Source organism: Lissotriton helveticus, chromosome 3_1 (assembly GCF_964261635.1).
Source record: "Lissotriton helveticus chromosome 3_1, aLisHel1.1, whole genome shotgun sequence".
Classification (NCBI taxonomy): Eukaryota; Metazoa; Chordata; class Amphibia; order Caudata; family Salamandridae; genus Lissotriton; species Lissotriton helveticus.
The window spans coordinates 1,214,221,748-1,214,237,222 of record NC_136061.1 but is presented as its reverse complement, the minus strand read 5'-3'; positions in this window follow the sequence as shown (position 1 = coordinate 1,214,237,222).

Below are 15,475 nucleotides of genomic sequence, written 5' to 3'. Positions count from 1 at the left end.
AGGACTGAAGCGCTTCTTCCTACTCTTCTTCTCCTTGGCCTTCCCTGACCCCAATGTCCCAGACAGGTCCTCCGGGTGGGCTTGTGCGGTTCTGGTTCTCCTCTGTACTTGCTCCGGCAACGTCCATTGGGTTTCGCTGTTTTTTGGCATTTGTTTATCAGTTTTGTTTATACTTTTATGGTGATTTTTCCCACCTGACGCATGTGAATTGCAGGCCTGTAGCTGGTTTTCGCGGATTTCAGTATCGCGATTGGCCTCATCCCTGCTTTTTTTGCGTTTGCGTTTTGCATTTTTGCAGTTTGGTGTTGATTTTAACGCAGTCAATTGACGCATTATCTGGAGGCTATTGCATGGTACCGCAGTGTTGAGAATGCTTGGTGTTAATTTTCCTGCGATACACTGCGATGTTGGAAGTTGCAATAGGTAACTTTTGCAATGGTTATTACACGTTCTTGCGAATATTACTCATTGTCCCCTTTGTTTAAAATCTTTTCATTTTACCATTCTTCAGGCGCTCATTAGTTCTCACCTTAACTTTGTCAGTTCTCTGTATTTTGGATTTCCATCATTCCAAACCTATCAATTTAAACTGGTGCAGAAACGAGCAGCACGCTTACTACTCGATCCGTCACATCATCTACACATCTATTTTCACCTAGGGGCGCTACATTGGGTTCTCATTGAGAAACGGACTCAGTTATAACAAATTCCGCATTTGTTTTTTGGATTTGCGTGACATTAGCCCTATCTGCTATTTAATTGATATATTTCATCCAGAAAGCTTTTCTCCACTTGTGCCTGCTTCTTGCTTCAAGCCCCAAATTTAAAAAACATGCCTATAAGGCAGGCCGTTTTCCTACTAGGCGGCCACTAAGTAGATCTCGCTCCCATGGTACTCGAGAAGCCATACCAATTTACTGAAATTAAGGATAAAACTGAAAACTTGGCTATTCTTTCAATAGCTGCCCAGTACTATTTCTAATGGGCATTCTGTCAGCACCAGGACACCTTTGAGTAATAATGCGCTTAATACATACAATAAATAACTACATAAATGCATACATTTGTGCAGTTCCATCACACAATTATGCTTCCTAAACTGACCTTGAAATTAGCTAGAGAAGAGTCATAGAACATTTGCAGCACAATCAAACAGTACATACTGTCTCTATGAGCCTGATAACAATGCCGGTCTGACCGCATTCTGTCGGTTGCAGGTCGGTCCACCGAAGGTCTCGTCAGAAGCAGTTGGTGCAACCCCGTTACGATGCATCCAGCCTGTACAGCTGACCGACTGCTGACAGACCGCCAGCTCCAACACTTCCTCCAACTGGCGAGTTGGCAGTCAAAGAGGTACAGCAGCCATAGGGCAGTACAGGGAGATCCAACTGACATCCGGAATGCGGTGTGGGTTTCCGACGACCCGAATGTGGAGGTCCGACCATCTGCCTCTAGTCACCAGAAATGACGATTACCCTGTGGAGTTTGGCATGGATCCCTTCCTCAATGTCTCCCCTACACCTCGGCCGCTGCACCCAGAAATAGAAGGTCCTGTCGGAGGAGGAATCCAGGTAAGTCCTCACGTGGAATGTATCCCTGTTTACGGGACTGTACACATATCGCCACACACCAGAATAGGAGTACATGGTGGACAAAGCATGTCACCACATGTCTCATGCATATGTGTACAACTACACATGATTCTTGTGCATTTGTACCCACTTGCAGCAACATGTCCAGGGAATGGGGCATTGCCGGCCATGAGAGCTCTGCAGTAGCAGTGGTTGCAATATAATACAGTGGGAGGAGTTTTCCCGGCAGCACCATTTGTAATCGGAGCGCTGCAAGGGTGGTTGGACGAACGGTGCAACCGGCATCGTGATCAGGCCGGATCACTGACAGAATATCGACAGTCAGAATATCGAGCTACAGAAATATCGATGCAAGAATATCGATGTCCAGAGTACTGAAGTTCTATCTATATTATGGTAAGTACACAAATATCAAGAAAAAAAATGTCGTCACAAAAATATCGTTGTTAAAATATGGTTGTTAAACATATTGTTTTTTTATGTAAAAAAATGTAAAATAAAGTAAATAATACATATAATTAAGAGAAACATATTTACAAATATTTTAATATGTTTAAAAAGTATAACTAATACATACAACGTAAAAGTAAATTAAACATATACATATAAAATATAATATATATACTTACTTAATAATATTCATAAATAATTATTTTAATAACTTATAAATTGTTAAAAGTCATTTTATAAATTATAAAACTATATATAAATATACACATACAACAATAATATAAATAAAAACATAAAAATATATACATAACAAATTAAAAAATTACAACATTTTTAATGTTTTTAAAATAAATTATACACTACATTAACAAAAACAGTAGAAAAAATATTGGATAGCGGAGGGAATACAATTACTATTCCCACTCCACACAGTGTAACAGTAGGGAAAGTTTTGGATAGCATAGGGGTAAAAGTTACTATTTCAACTCCAGTGAGTGCAACAGTAGGGAAAGTGTTGGATAGCGTAGGGGTAGACTTTACTATTCCCACTCCACAGAGTGCAACAGTAGGGAAAATGTTGGATAGCGTTGGGGTAAAAATTACTATTCCCACTCCAGACATTGTAACAGTAGGGAAAGTGTTGGATAGAGAAGGGGTACAAATTACAATTCCCACTCCAGTGAGTGCAACAGTAGGGAAAGTGTTGGATAGCATAGGGGTTAGAATTACTATTCCCACTCCAGAGAGTGCAACAATAGGGAAAGTGTTGGATAGCGTAGTGGTTATAATTACTATTCCTACTCCAGTGAGTACAACAGTCGAGAAGTGTTGGATAGCGTAGGGGTAACAAGTACTATTCCCACTCCAGAAAGTGCAACAGTAGGGACAATGTTGGATAGCGAAAGGGTTAAAATTACTATTCCAACTCCAGAAAGTGCAACAGTAGGGAAAGTGTTGGATAGCAAAGGGGTTTAAATTACTATTCCCTCTCCAGTGAGTGCAACAGTAGGGAAAGTTTTGGATAGCGTAGGGGCTAAAATTACTATTCCCACTCCAAAGAGTGCAACAGTAGGGAAAATGTTAGATAGCATAGGGGGAAAATTACTACTCCCACTCCAATGAGTGCAACAGTAGGGAAAGTGTTGGATAGCGAAGGGGTAGAAAGTACTATTCCCACTCCAGTGAGTGCAACAGGAGGGAAAGTGTTGGATAGCGTAGGGGTAAAATGACTATTCCCACTTTAGTGAGTGCAGCAGTAGGGAAAGTGTTTGATAGCGTAGGGGTAAAATTACTTTTCCTACTCCAGTGAGTGCAACAGTAGGGAAAGTGTTGGATAGCAGAGGGTTAAAATTAACATGCTTATCAATTAAATAACGATTTAAATTAAATAGCCAAATAATAATTCATTGACTTTAAATTAATTAAGAATACCAATAATTTAAAATGAATAATTACTTTAATAGCATTAAATTTCTTCCCACCCTCTTCCACTATAAACCCACAACCCACTCCAAATATAAATTAACACAATTAATACAATAAACAATTAATCAATTAATAAAAAGTAATTACCAATTGTTAATTAACAATACATTAATTATCAATACCATTAAATAAAAATTATTAATTACTTCATTATAATTAATTTACTTCCCGCCCTATTCCCCTATAAACTCAACACCCGGTCCACAATTTTTTCAACACAATTATTAAACTACTCAATTATTACTATAATTAAAATGTATTACCAATTAATAATTAATTAACAATACATTTATTTTCAATACCAATAAATAAAAACTAATGATTACTTAATTGTAATACATTACTTCCCACCCTATTCCCCTATAAACACACAACCTGCTTCGAAAAAAAATTAACACAATTAATATAATTATCAATGAATCAATTAATAAAAATTAATTTCCAATTATGAATTAATTAACAATAAAATATTTATCAGTACCAATAGATGAAAAGTAATACTTACTTACTTATAATATATTACTTCCCACCCTATTCCCCTATAACCCCACAACCCGCTCCTAAAGTAAATTAACACAATTAATATAATTATCAATTAATACAACTTAATTACCAATTAATAATTAATTAATAATAAATTAATTATCAATACCAATAAATGAAAATGTATAATTACTTAATTATACTAAATTACTTCCCACCCTATTCCCCTATAAACCCACTACCCACTACGGAACTAAAATGCAAAATGTTATTGAAAATAAATAATAATTTCTGCAAAGTATTATTTAATTTACTATAATTAAATTACTTCCCACCCTTTTCCCCTATAAACCCACGACCCGCTATGGTACTAAAATGCTAAATATACTTTAGAAAAAGAATTACTAACTTCGAAAAATGTAATACATATATTTAAATAAAACTACCATACATAACAAAAAATATAGAACACATACATATAAAATACATACTACAATACATAACACTAATATAAATATCGATATTATTAAAAACGATATTTTTGCAAACAATATTACTGACCGTTATTAACAAAAACGATATTTAAAACTCGATACTACTGTTGTTCGAAATTTAAAACTCGATATTATGTCTGTGCACCAATCAGGCCCTGTGTTTCAGCATCCACTGGATGGCTGAGTTCTCATATTGAATATTTGAAAATCACTCCATCTTTTTTAGTTATATTGTTTTAGTGACGCACCTTCCTTGTGTTAAAACATGCAATGAACTATCCTAGGTAAACAACAAAAATAATTAATGGAATATTGTGGATGACGATATCTCAACTTATACTACTGTTTGGGACTTTACAATGCCAATTAATCATTTAGCACAGACAATAGCACCAACATTATAATTTTAGAGATTTTAAGAGCACAGCTTTAGTTTTTTTACCCATTGCTCCTTCATGAACTGTTCTTTATCCCTTTCTCTACTTTGGCTTAAAAACATAGGACAATTTGAAGCTATCTTCCTTTGTCAGTCTCAAAATTCACCTCCATTTTCTGATATTCTTTAATTGATGGCTTCCTGTCATATTACTCAGTTCTGGATGATAATGTATGTCAAATGTATTCTATCAAACCTAATTTTTAATGAATGTGTATGCCTCCTCTTTTTGTAATTGAGATAAATGCTCCTGCAACCCTTATCATTGAGGCAACGCATCAGTATGTCAGTTATCCTATCACAAACTCTGTGACTTAGTTCCAAATAGTTTATTTTCCGTTATTCTACCTTACCATCGCTTCCAGTTAGGACTGAGAGAAATTGTAATCACTTCGGAGTAATTGGTGTAATTTTGATAATTTTGTATAACAAAATGTACGCGAAATTACTGAGATTATGCCATTATCATATATTTTGTACTTCTGGGGGGATTTTAATATAAGATGCAATATTTGGAGAATTTTTGAAACTGAACAATATTTTAGGTAGATTTTGTATCCGAGCATACTGTTCTGGCAATTTTTGAGTATGAAACTACAAATCTGGACACGAAATGCAATGTATTGAACCTGAGTGGCAGTTCCTTTAACATGCAATCAACAAACATTTCAGGTTGATTTTTTTTTGCTAGCACACAGTTAAGTAATTTTGGAGTGGAAAACTACAAATTCAAATGAAAACAGGAGTGTTTTGAATGCGAGAAGCCAGAAATCAACTCAAAATTACATTTCCGAGTTGAATATTTACCTGAATGGACTATTTGCCCTAATTTTTTAGCGCAAGATGCATTTTGCGTCATTACACATACTTTTGTGTAATTATGCTACACAAAATTACACGAGTTCTGGCCAGCACTAGTTCTAATAAAAAAGAGAGGTGAAGGCACATTATGCATTATGCTTCACAGGGCAAGTGTATAATTGGTATATAGCCTGGATTAAAATAATACTAAGGCCTAAGTGATATTCCCAGAGGAGGTACTGTTGCAGGCCGTTCTGACTTCACCGCTATCTCTAAGCCCAGTTTTACAGGGTTCACAAACTAAGGGGGTCATTAGGGTGGTGGGTGTTCTAGGATTTAGGGCGGATCGCCTCCGCCTGCATGGCGGTGGCGATCCGCCCTAAATCCTAATTGGCCCCTAAGTATCTAGTAGTTCTTGGTCCAGGTATACCAGAACCAGATCTGGTGCGATATTGCAGGGGCTATGTCTAACTGCTGCAACTGGCTGCTGCCTGCCCAGCTCCTGAACAATTGAGAGAGCTGCAAATGTTACACAGATTTCCATGTATCTGCTGTGACTTCTCCTGCCCTACACAATGAGCCCCAACAAAGCCCTCATTCATTTACGACCTACTCCAAGCAGTTGGTATATGGGTACGGATTTAGGCCCGTTATATTACATGGAATTGAAAAAAACAAGGAATTCTACGGTATTCCTGAGTTCTGCCTTATTCCCATTTCCAGGGGGAAAAAACTCTTCATCCCTGCATTTTGATGCTGGGAACCTAGCTGGAAACATCGACTCTTGCCGTCTAGTACCCCCACACCACAATATGCGACTTCATAAGCTAAGATGTATGTGTGTGAAAAAGTATATTGAAAACAAAACGGACGAATGCATTAATCTGGCAAACCAAACTACGGGAAGACACTGAAAAATCATTTTGGAACACAAATTGGTAACTGTGTGCATGCCTTTTACCACCTTCTGACAAGACAGGTACCTGTAATCCTATTAAGATGCCCTACTTAGGTACCCACGAAGGTACTTGGTATTCCTCTTATGGCACAACAACTATTTTGCTGTTCATTTTAACATGTCAGCTTCACTGTTAGATGAGCATCCCTAGGTTAACCTTAGCATCCTCTTTTGTTCTTCTGTACACAAAATTATATGGTGGCTCATCTAATATTAAGTTCACATCCTGGTACCACTTCTTGATACTGTGAAGGCATTTGTGCACTTACATCCTCTTCCCTACCCCCAAATCAGCACCCAGTGCACATCCGCACTTCTAGCTATCTTCCTGGGAGTAAGTATAACAATCAGCAACGTCTTCAGCTAAAGTGGATTGGACATAGACAAAAGTAAAGCCTTTTAAAAAGGAAATGGTTAAGAAATAATGCCTCTCTAAAAGAAGGTGCCTGTTCCATTCAACTGGTGTCCCTAATAATAACAGACCTTTTGCTTTCATCATACTGTGACTTCATCATATTAAGAAAATAGCAATAAATAATCCAACGAGAACTGTATTGTGAATGAATAGTGAATAGTGTGTATTTGCCCATGGTTAATCTTCCCCATAGGCGGCAATCCCCGTCTGCTGTTCTACCGGCGTCTCCAACACTTAATCCTTGCTGTGTTTGCTGTAAACTGTTTGTGCTGTCGCATTAGACGTACACGAATGCTGCTGTCAGAGACATGTTAACTCCAGGCGCGATTACATGTTGCGGCTCCCAGGTGAAATCCTGCTTATCGTTCGCTAGAAATCTTGCATCAACTAAGATTACAACGGGAACAGGGGACGTAGGCTTCAGCTGTTAAGCTAACCTTGGCACATTCAATTAATTGAAGATAATTAGCAGCTCACCGATTGACTCTTGTCTTTACAAGATGCGGTTGCGGAAGCGTGCTTTCCACTTCTGATCTCGGCTATGACAGGCCATCTAGCGCCAAATGGCCGCTACTCAGGGTGCAGTAGTTTGTACTGCTGATGCACATTTCACAGCCATATCTGTTGAAATATGTTTATTGGGTTGTCAAATTAGCAAATTGCAGCAGAGAGGAGGCAGTGTGGGCGCCAAGCCTCCGCCAAGGCCGAGGAGAAGCTTAAGCACCCATGAGCAGCAGGGCGGGTCACATGTGATGGAAGGCCTTTCACAGGGCAGCTTCCCTCCAATTCGCCTGATAGCGAGTACTCACTCGGTCCTAGAACAACATCAGTCACTCGTCCACAGTGGTCAAAGTTGGGGGAAAAAAGTAGGGGAACTGTGGGTGGAGAATCAGGGGGCGGGAATAACCGAAGATTGGATCAGTGGGCGGAGTCAGGGGTGTGGCTAGAAATAGCAAAACATTCCATTTTTTTGTACGTTTAGCATTTCACTGACCAGTTACAGCTTATAACGTTATTTAATTCAAACAATGGATAAACATGTTTATTTTAGGTTTAATTCAAGAAAAAGCAAACACTCATAGAGAATGCTGGTTTATGTAAAGCGTGCAACATCTGCAAATCAGTCTTGATCCTGCGCCCAATGGGAACAGTCCAGCCCAAACTGCCAGGCCAGGTCCTCCTTGGACTGGAAACAAGCATCTTAGGACCGGTTTCAGGCTTTCAGCCCTCATCAGCCAGGATACCTTGATTCCAGTGGCATGGAGAGCACGAGACCCACGTCTGGGTATACCCGTCCCACTTGGGGTGACAAAAGCAAAAAGAACAACTGATGGACAGAATGCAGAACAATGTCATACATTCATCCCAGTACAGAGATCTGGGCCTAAATCCATTGTTTCTTTGCTCACCATGCCATTCCAGTTTGGACCCAGCCATATGCAAATCAGTCTTGAACCTACGCCCAATGGGAACAGTCCAGCACAAACTGCCAGGCCAGGTCCTCCCTTGACTGGAAACAAGCATCCTAGGACCGGTTTCGGGCTTTCAGCCCTCATCAGCCAGGATAGCTTGATTCCAGTGGCATGGAGAGCACGGGACCCACGTCTGGACATACCCGTCCCACTCGGGATGACAAAAGGAAAAAGAACAAGATGGACAGAATGCAGAGCAATGTCATACATTCACCCCAGTACAGAGATCTGGACCTAAATCCATTGTTTTTTGCTCACCATGCCATTCCAGTTTGGACCCAGCCATATGCAAATCAGTCTTGATCCTGCACCCAATGGGACCAGTCCAGCCCAAACTGCCAGGTGATATGTATTCAAGTGTCCTTTCATTCGAGAAGTGAACACAAAGCAGTACCCTCTGAACTATGCACATAAAATATTGCTCCTTGATATGCATGGTACACGTTCTTTGCAGCAGGCATATTACCCCTCTGCGCTACCTTAGATGAGTAAAACAGCCACTAGGCAAAACACACTCCCATCTCTCTCCAGCAGGTACATTAATCACCAAAGTTATCTTGGCACATGTATTGTTGACCAAAACCTGCTGAATATATAAAGAACTTTGCTAGGTTTTTAAAACTCCTGCACTTGTACAAAACCAGTCCCCCCAAACTAAACTGGCCCCTACCCTTCCAGTAGCCCTGGGAAACACCTGATGCCCGGAACGGCCGGTCCGGCATAGTTACCTTTTTCAATGCAATACTGCAGATATGTAAACGTCATGGATCACTGTTAGTGTAAGATGCAGATTCTTCCTGAATATCCTTTGAATTGGGTTCCTGCCTGAATAATACACACAAGAGCATGTTTGGTACATAAAAGAAGGTATCTGGGTAGACCTCTGAGGTAAGCACATTCATGTTATTCATAAGGACCCTCACACAGGACCACTTACCCTTTTGATCTTTCTGTACAATTCCTGCCTGTGCTTAACTATGCATAATCTTTTGGCAGATGTTTTAAAGTTTGCACCTTTAACATAATTTTTCTAACAAGCAATATAATGTTTTTTTAACTTCTAGCCAATTTTGTAAATTTTGTAGGTCCATGCCGAACAGAACAGAAGTAAAGGCAGAATGCATTCATGGCATCTGCAGTCCTGTGACTTTGAGTTGAAGAGAAGTTGTATTGTGCAGAGATGGGTTTGGGTCCAGGCCGGGGAAACTCCCAGCCGAACCCTTGCTGAGGCAGAGGTTCCTGTGTTGTGCCAGAGGCTAAGCTCTTCTCTTGCTGGTTCAGAGACACGCTTGCCATAAGTGGATTGGAAGCAGCATGACCCAGACAGTGCGTTGTCAAGGCAGAGGTTCACCCAGCTCTTTAGAATAGGAGCCGTCTGTTCTGCCTCTTCATGGCCTTTCTACTAGTCCAAGATTTGGCGGCACTGTCTAATCCCAAGTCTCTTGTGTTATTCAATGTGTTCCCAGTTTAGGGCGCACAGGTACTCAGTTCAGTGTAGTCAGTTTGTTAAAATAAACTAGTTTGTGTGCCTGTAGATAGAAGGGAAGGGGAGGAGGTTGTGGGCACTCCAGACTAGGGTGGCCTACTGGCATGGGTACAAATTCAGGATGGTGAGTGTAAGAGTTCAGGACAAGGGGTCAAAATTCAGGGCAAAAATTTGGGGCAACAGGTATGCTTTGCAGACACATCAGTAGATGTCATGCAATAGTATATAAAGAAATAGGCAAAGAACATAAGTACAAGTCACTTCTCCTTCCCTGTCACTTTCTCCTGCCTGGTCACATCTCCTACCCTGTCACCGCTCCTTCTCCGTCAATTCTCCTGCCCCATCGCTTCCCCTGCCCCGTCACTGCTCCTGCCCATTCACTGCTCCTGCTCATTCACGGCTCCTGCCCGTTCACTGCTCCTGCCTGTTCGCCTCTCCTTTCCTGTCACCTCTCCTGTCCCGTCACTGCTCCTGACCCGTCACTTCTCCTGCCAGGTCACCTGTCCTGCCCGGTCACCTCTCCTGCCCGGTCACCTCTTCTTTCCCATCACTGCTCCTGCCCAGTTCACTCTGTGTACAACATTGAGAAATTACACAAGGTGGCAAGTTCCCCACAGTACTCTGCTTGGGGAAAGGTCTGTAATCACTAACTAGGATTTTATTTATTTTGATTATTTTGAGTTTTATATAGCGCTGGCTAGACCTGGAGGTATCAGAGCGCTTTACATAAGGTTCCACAAAATTACATCAGTTACAAATTACATCACTTACAAGAAAACATTTTAGAGTGTCAGTTATCAGAAGTATCTAGGGTGGCATGAATCACATACCTGCCTGCGTCTCGTCAGCAATGATTCGTCTGAGCAAGAGAGGTCCTAAGGTTTTCCTGGACCCCCAGTAAGATTCCAATGGCCATGTCCCAGAGAACATGCGTGTAGTAACCTTATAAACAAACAACATTGACTGATATCAATGCCTGGCAAGCAGAAGATAACATATGTTTTCGGAGAGCTGCTTTCATCTCAGACTCTCAATTCACCCAGTCCAGAGGAGTGGTAGGGAATGAAATACAATTCTTCTTGCTGACTGAAGCTTTTCCTCTGGAGTAGTATGTTTAGTGGAAAAAAAAATCGGGATTGTCAGGAACTGGTCTGTGATGCCTGGGCACCTCCCTATCTACCTGTAAGCAGAAACAGGGCTTTGACCAAGTGCCTATCAAAAACATCCCCATCATCATCTCCCTCTTGGGGCACGGAATGAGAGCCAAAAAAGATAATGAAGTCTCTGCTGTTGCGTCCGCCTTGGTACATACACTGGTTCAGAGTCAAGCTGTATGAAGAGCTCTTTTGAAATCTTTAATTGTGACATTGGCTGAATCGAACTGGAATCAGTATAGTGTTTGACATCAGAAATAGCACCAGACGCTGGCCACAAAGGCACCAGAGTCTTTAATAATAGCCCGGTGCAGGTTTTGGAGAAGGATTTGATGTTTTTAATAAAGTTAGAACGTGGCCTGACGTGGCTCCCAAAATGTCAGTTGCTGCTGATGACAAATCTGCTGACAGAAACCTAACTGGAGGCTCCTGATGTTCCTTGGGGTCTGAATGCATGCTTAACAGAGGGTGCAAAAAATCTGCAGCAAAGCCTTCTTTAAGGCATCAATTTGTTGAGGCATTATCGATAGCCCAGAAAACTCAGGGCGCATCGGAATCAGCTGGGGAATCGGCTTCACGACCAATTCCTTAAGGTAGACTGACTTGACATTGTGGCGCCCATGTGCCTTCTCTTTGAACAGTGGTGTGGTAGGGTTGAGTCCTACTTCGTAGATTTTTTTTGCATTTGGACTTTACATTTGTGACTTTACGAAGGTAACCTTCTAGCAGGAACAGCCTTGGGAGCAGCACTGAGTCCATGCCGATGACTTCGAGTTAGACATATGCGAGGGCTGCCACTTATGTTCGTCAACGTACAGATACTTTTTTAGGTCGAGGCTAGACAGCGCATTCGCTGTTGCAAGACCTGGAGTAAGCAGTATACTGGCATGGAATACCGCCTACCGCTTGCCGTTGGCTAACTCCTCCGATGCTCATCTTTCTTGGCTCTGAATAGGTTGGCTGTTCCGATACATCACTTCCGTTGTATTGGAAGAAGCACCGACCAACTACGGTGTTGTTACGCAGTACAGTGTCTAGGTCTTTCGTTTGGGACTATTTATTCTGTTTTGTGCTTGCAGGATTTTATCACAACAGCGCCAAGCGCTGCACCCGGTTTCATGTTATTTTCTTTTTTTTTATCTATTAACATGTCGCCCCCTTCATGGGCCGCCATGCACATATCTAAAAAATGCACGGGCGCTGCACTTTATAGTTTAGGGCTAGCGCTGCACCTGCTTTCATCATTATTATCGTCTGCTTCTCGTTTTTTCCTTTCACAGATATACTCTGGTTTTCCTCATGAGAATGATAAATGCTTATTAGCCGAATATTTTTTTTGCCTGTATATGTGTACCTTGAGCGTTTTCGCCGAATGCAAATCGACATTATACCCACATTTAGTATTTCATTGCCATGGTCATGATGTGAGGGCATGAGAATGCTCCTAGTGTAAAAGGCAAAGCATATTACTGCAAAGAGGCATCATTGTACTGGGAATGTATAAAAAACTGAGAATAAAGGAGCGATATGATCATAATGAAAACAGAAACCTCTTCATTTTGTCACAATTGTCTGTCCTTCCTTGCCAAACAACGAGCCTTTTTTCTCCCCATCAATAGAAAGTTATTTTGGGGAAAATGTAGTTCATTTATGCTGGGTGAAAGGGGCAATTAAGGTTCAGCTGTGCCGACAAAAAATGGAAGGCAGCAGTGGAGCCCTGGGAGCAGAAGGAGCAAAAGTTGGTCGATGTTCATTACTCATAGCTTGATGCTGGTGAAGAGGAAGGTGGGGGCAGAAGGAGCCCCACATCATTTTGTACCGCTGTATAATGTGCTACGCACACACACAAATGCACACAATCCACACTCACACACAAAGCACAACATAAACAACGAAAATACACCCACAATAAAAACAAGAATGTGCACACATATAAACACAACACACGAAATCATGTTACACAAAATAAAAACACACACACTTACAAAGGCACACAGCACACAGACACACCAAGCACGCACAGCAGCAGCATACACACCACAGCACATATACACACAGCAGAAATTCCCAATATTTGTTCTTGGCTATGAGTTGATGTATTCCCCTTTTCGCTCTCAATCTCTTGCCTGCTTACAGAGGCACTGGAAAACAGCCCTTGTTTTGGTTCCGATCACAGTTGAGTGTACATTGGTATATTTGTTGCACAACGAGCCATGGCATGCACCCAGATTCCAGAGACACCTCATGCAGATCTCACTGGCATTTGCTAACAGCAGGCAGCGGGGCGGGCGCATTGTCATTCCAAAGGGGATAATCAGCCTCAATCAGAATGACAATGGGCCTGCCCTCAGTCTGTGCGAGCTCATGGGGGGCGGGGGCTTCTGCAGCCTCTGGAGTTCACAGAGAAGTGCGAGCAGCCCCTGGAAGCTGAAAACAAGTTATCGTTTTAATTAGGACTATTCTTGCCGTCCCGGGATGCTTTTTTGAAAGAAAGAAGTAGGGGAACAGACTGAAATAATTTTTAGAAGTAGGGGCACGCCGTGCCCTTCCGTCCCCGCCCACTTCTACCGCTGCTCATCCAGGACATAGCAGGTACAGAAAGGTCATCTTGGGCATTGTATACCGGACATGTAAGAGCAGTACAAGGCAGGAAAAAATAGCAAGTGGCCATCTTTGCTGAGACCAAGCTATGCCCCCTTCACAACCTTTGTCATTGCACTCAGTTTGGGACATACCTCACTCTTTTCTCTGAGTTTTATATAGCGCGAACCCGACCCAAAGGCATCGGGTATCTGAGTGCTTGCACCAGTTGCATTTACACAAGCACACATTCATTTTTCTTAGGCACGGGAAGATTAAGTGATTGTTGAGTGTCATTTCCGCGACTGGAACCCGGTTCCCCAAATTTAAGATTGACCGCCCTAGCCGTTAGGCCACATCCACCTAACTGGCCAACGCACCTAACTGGCCAGTCCCACCATCTACATATGTGTAGGGGTGCTGTGAGAAGTTAACCAGGTATATGCTGTCCACATACTAGAGTGGGCACCTTGCACCAGTCCAAACAACCCTATGATTATTTAGGAGGTCAAAGATAACCTTAGAAAGCAATCCAAGTGGTAACTGTGGAGAGCAGCCTTCAGGCTTAGTCTTGAAGGAATGTTAAGCAGCTTGTTTTACCAGAATGCAATCTTATAGTTTTGGTTAAATGAAAGGAGAACCCCAAATTAGTCATAAAAATATGTATTTATTAATATAACACTAGTATGACACAGTATCTCCTACACAGAGATAATCACAAAGCACACATTACTTAAGCTCAGAAATTACAGTAAATAGCACTAATACACAGTTTGCCCGGGGTGGGGGGGGGGCAAACCATATACTAAGAAAGTGGTGTAAGAACCACAACTCAATTCAAGATAGTGTTGAGAGGACGTAGAATCACTGGGTCCCCAAGGAACCACCCACGGTCAGTAGAGAGGGACCCCACGGAGGACAGGTGCAATGTGGGAACACGCCCACGTGCTGCGTACAATTCTATGGAAAAGTCGCGATTGAAGTTTTAGAGTTGAAGGACCCTTCACAGTTTACTTTGAAGAAACCTCATGGAAGATACGAGGTTGGAGAGCCACCCCAGCCGTGGATACAGAAGTACCCACATTACCTATCCCAGGGAAGCCGGTTGCATTGGTCTGAAGTGGCGTCGGAAACTTACCATCGAACCCAATGGAGGACTTTGAAAAAGAGGTGCTGCTGGAAGGAAGAAAAGTGTCCCTTGGAATACAAAGGTGGAATCTTGTTGAAGGTACCTGAAAGCAGAGGGGACAGAGTCTGGGTCACTTAGGAGTGACCAGGGGCTCGGTAGACAAAGGCCCACTGATGTTGGGTGCTTCAGGTGTGTTGATAGAGTCGGTGACTCTGCAGCCACAAGGACCAGGAGACATCGAGGAAAACCAGGAGCCGGATAGGAGCTATCCCACAAATGATGTAGAGTGCTGGGACGTCGGTGTCCGGTTGGAGCATCAACAAGCTTTGACAACGGCAACCCCTGCCGAAGGTCAAGGATGAGCACTGTTCGAACCAGCACATTCCATGAAACTCACTAAACACAGGGGAGTCAGGGCAATCCTGGAGCAACCAGGGTAGCCTACAAAAGCAAAGTTGACCCTCAAATGGACCAACAGGCCAGAGGCACAGGAGTCGCGAGAGGTCCTCGAGCAATTTCACCAAACAACAGCCCCATAGA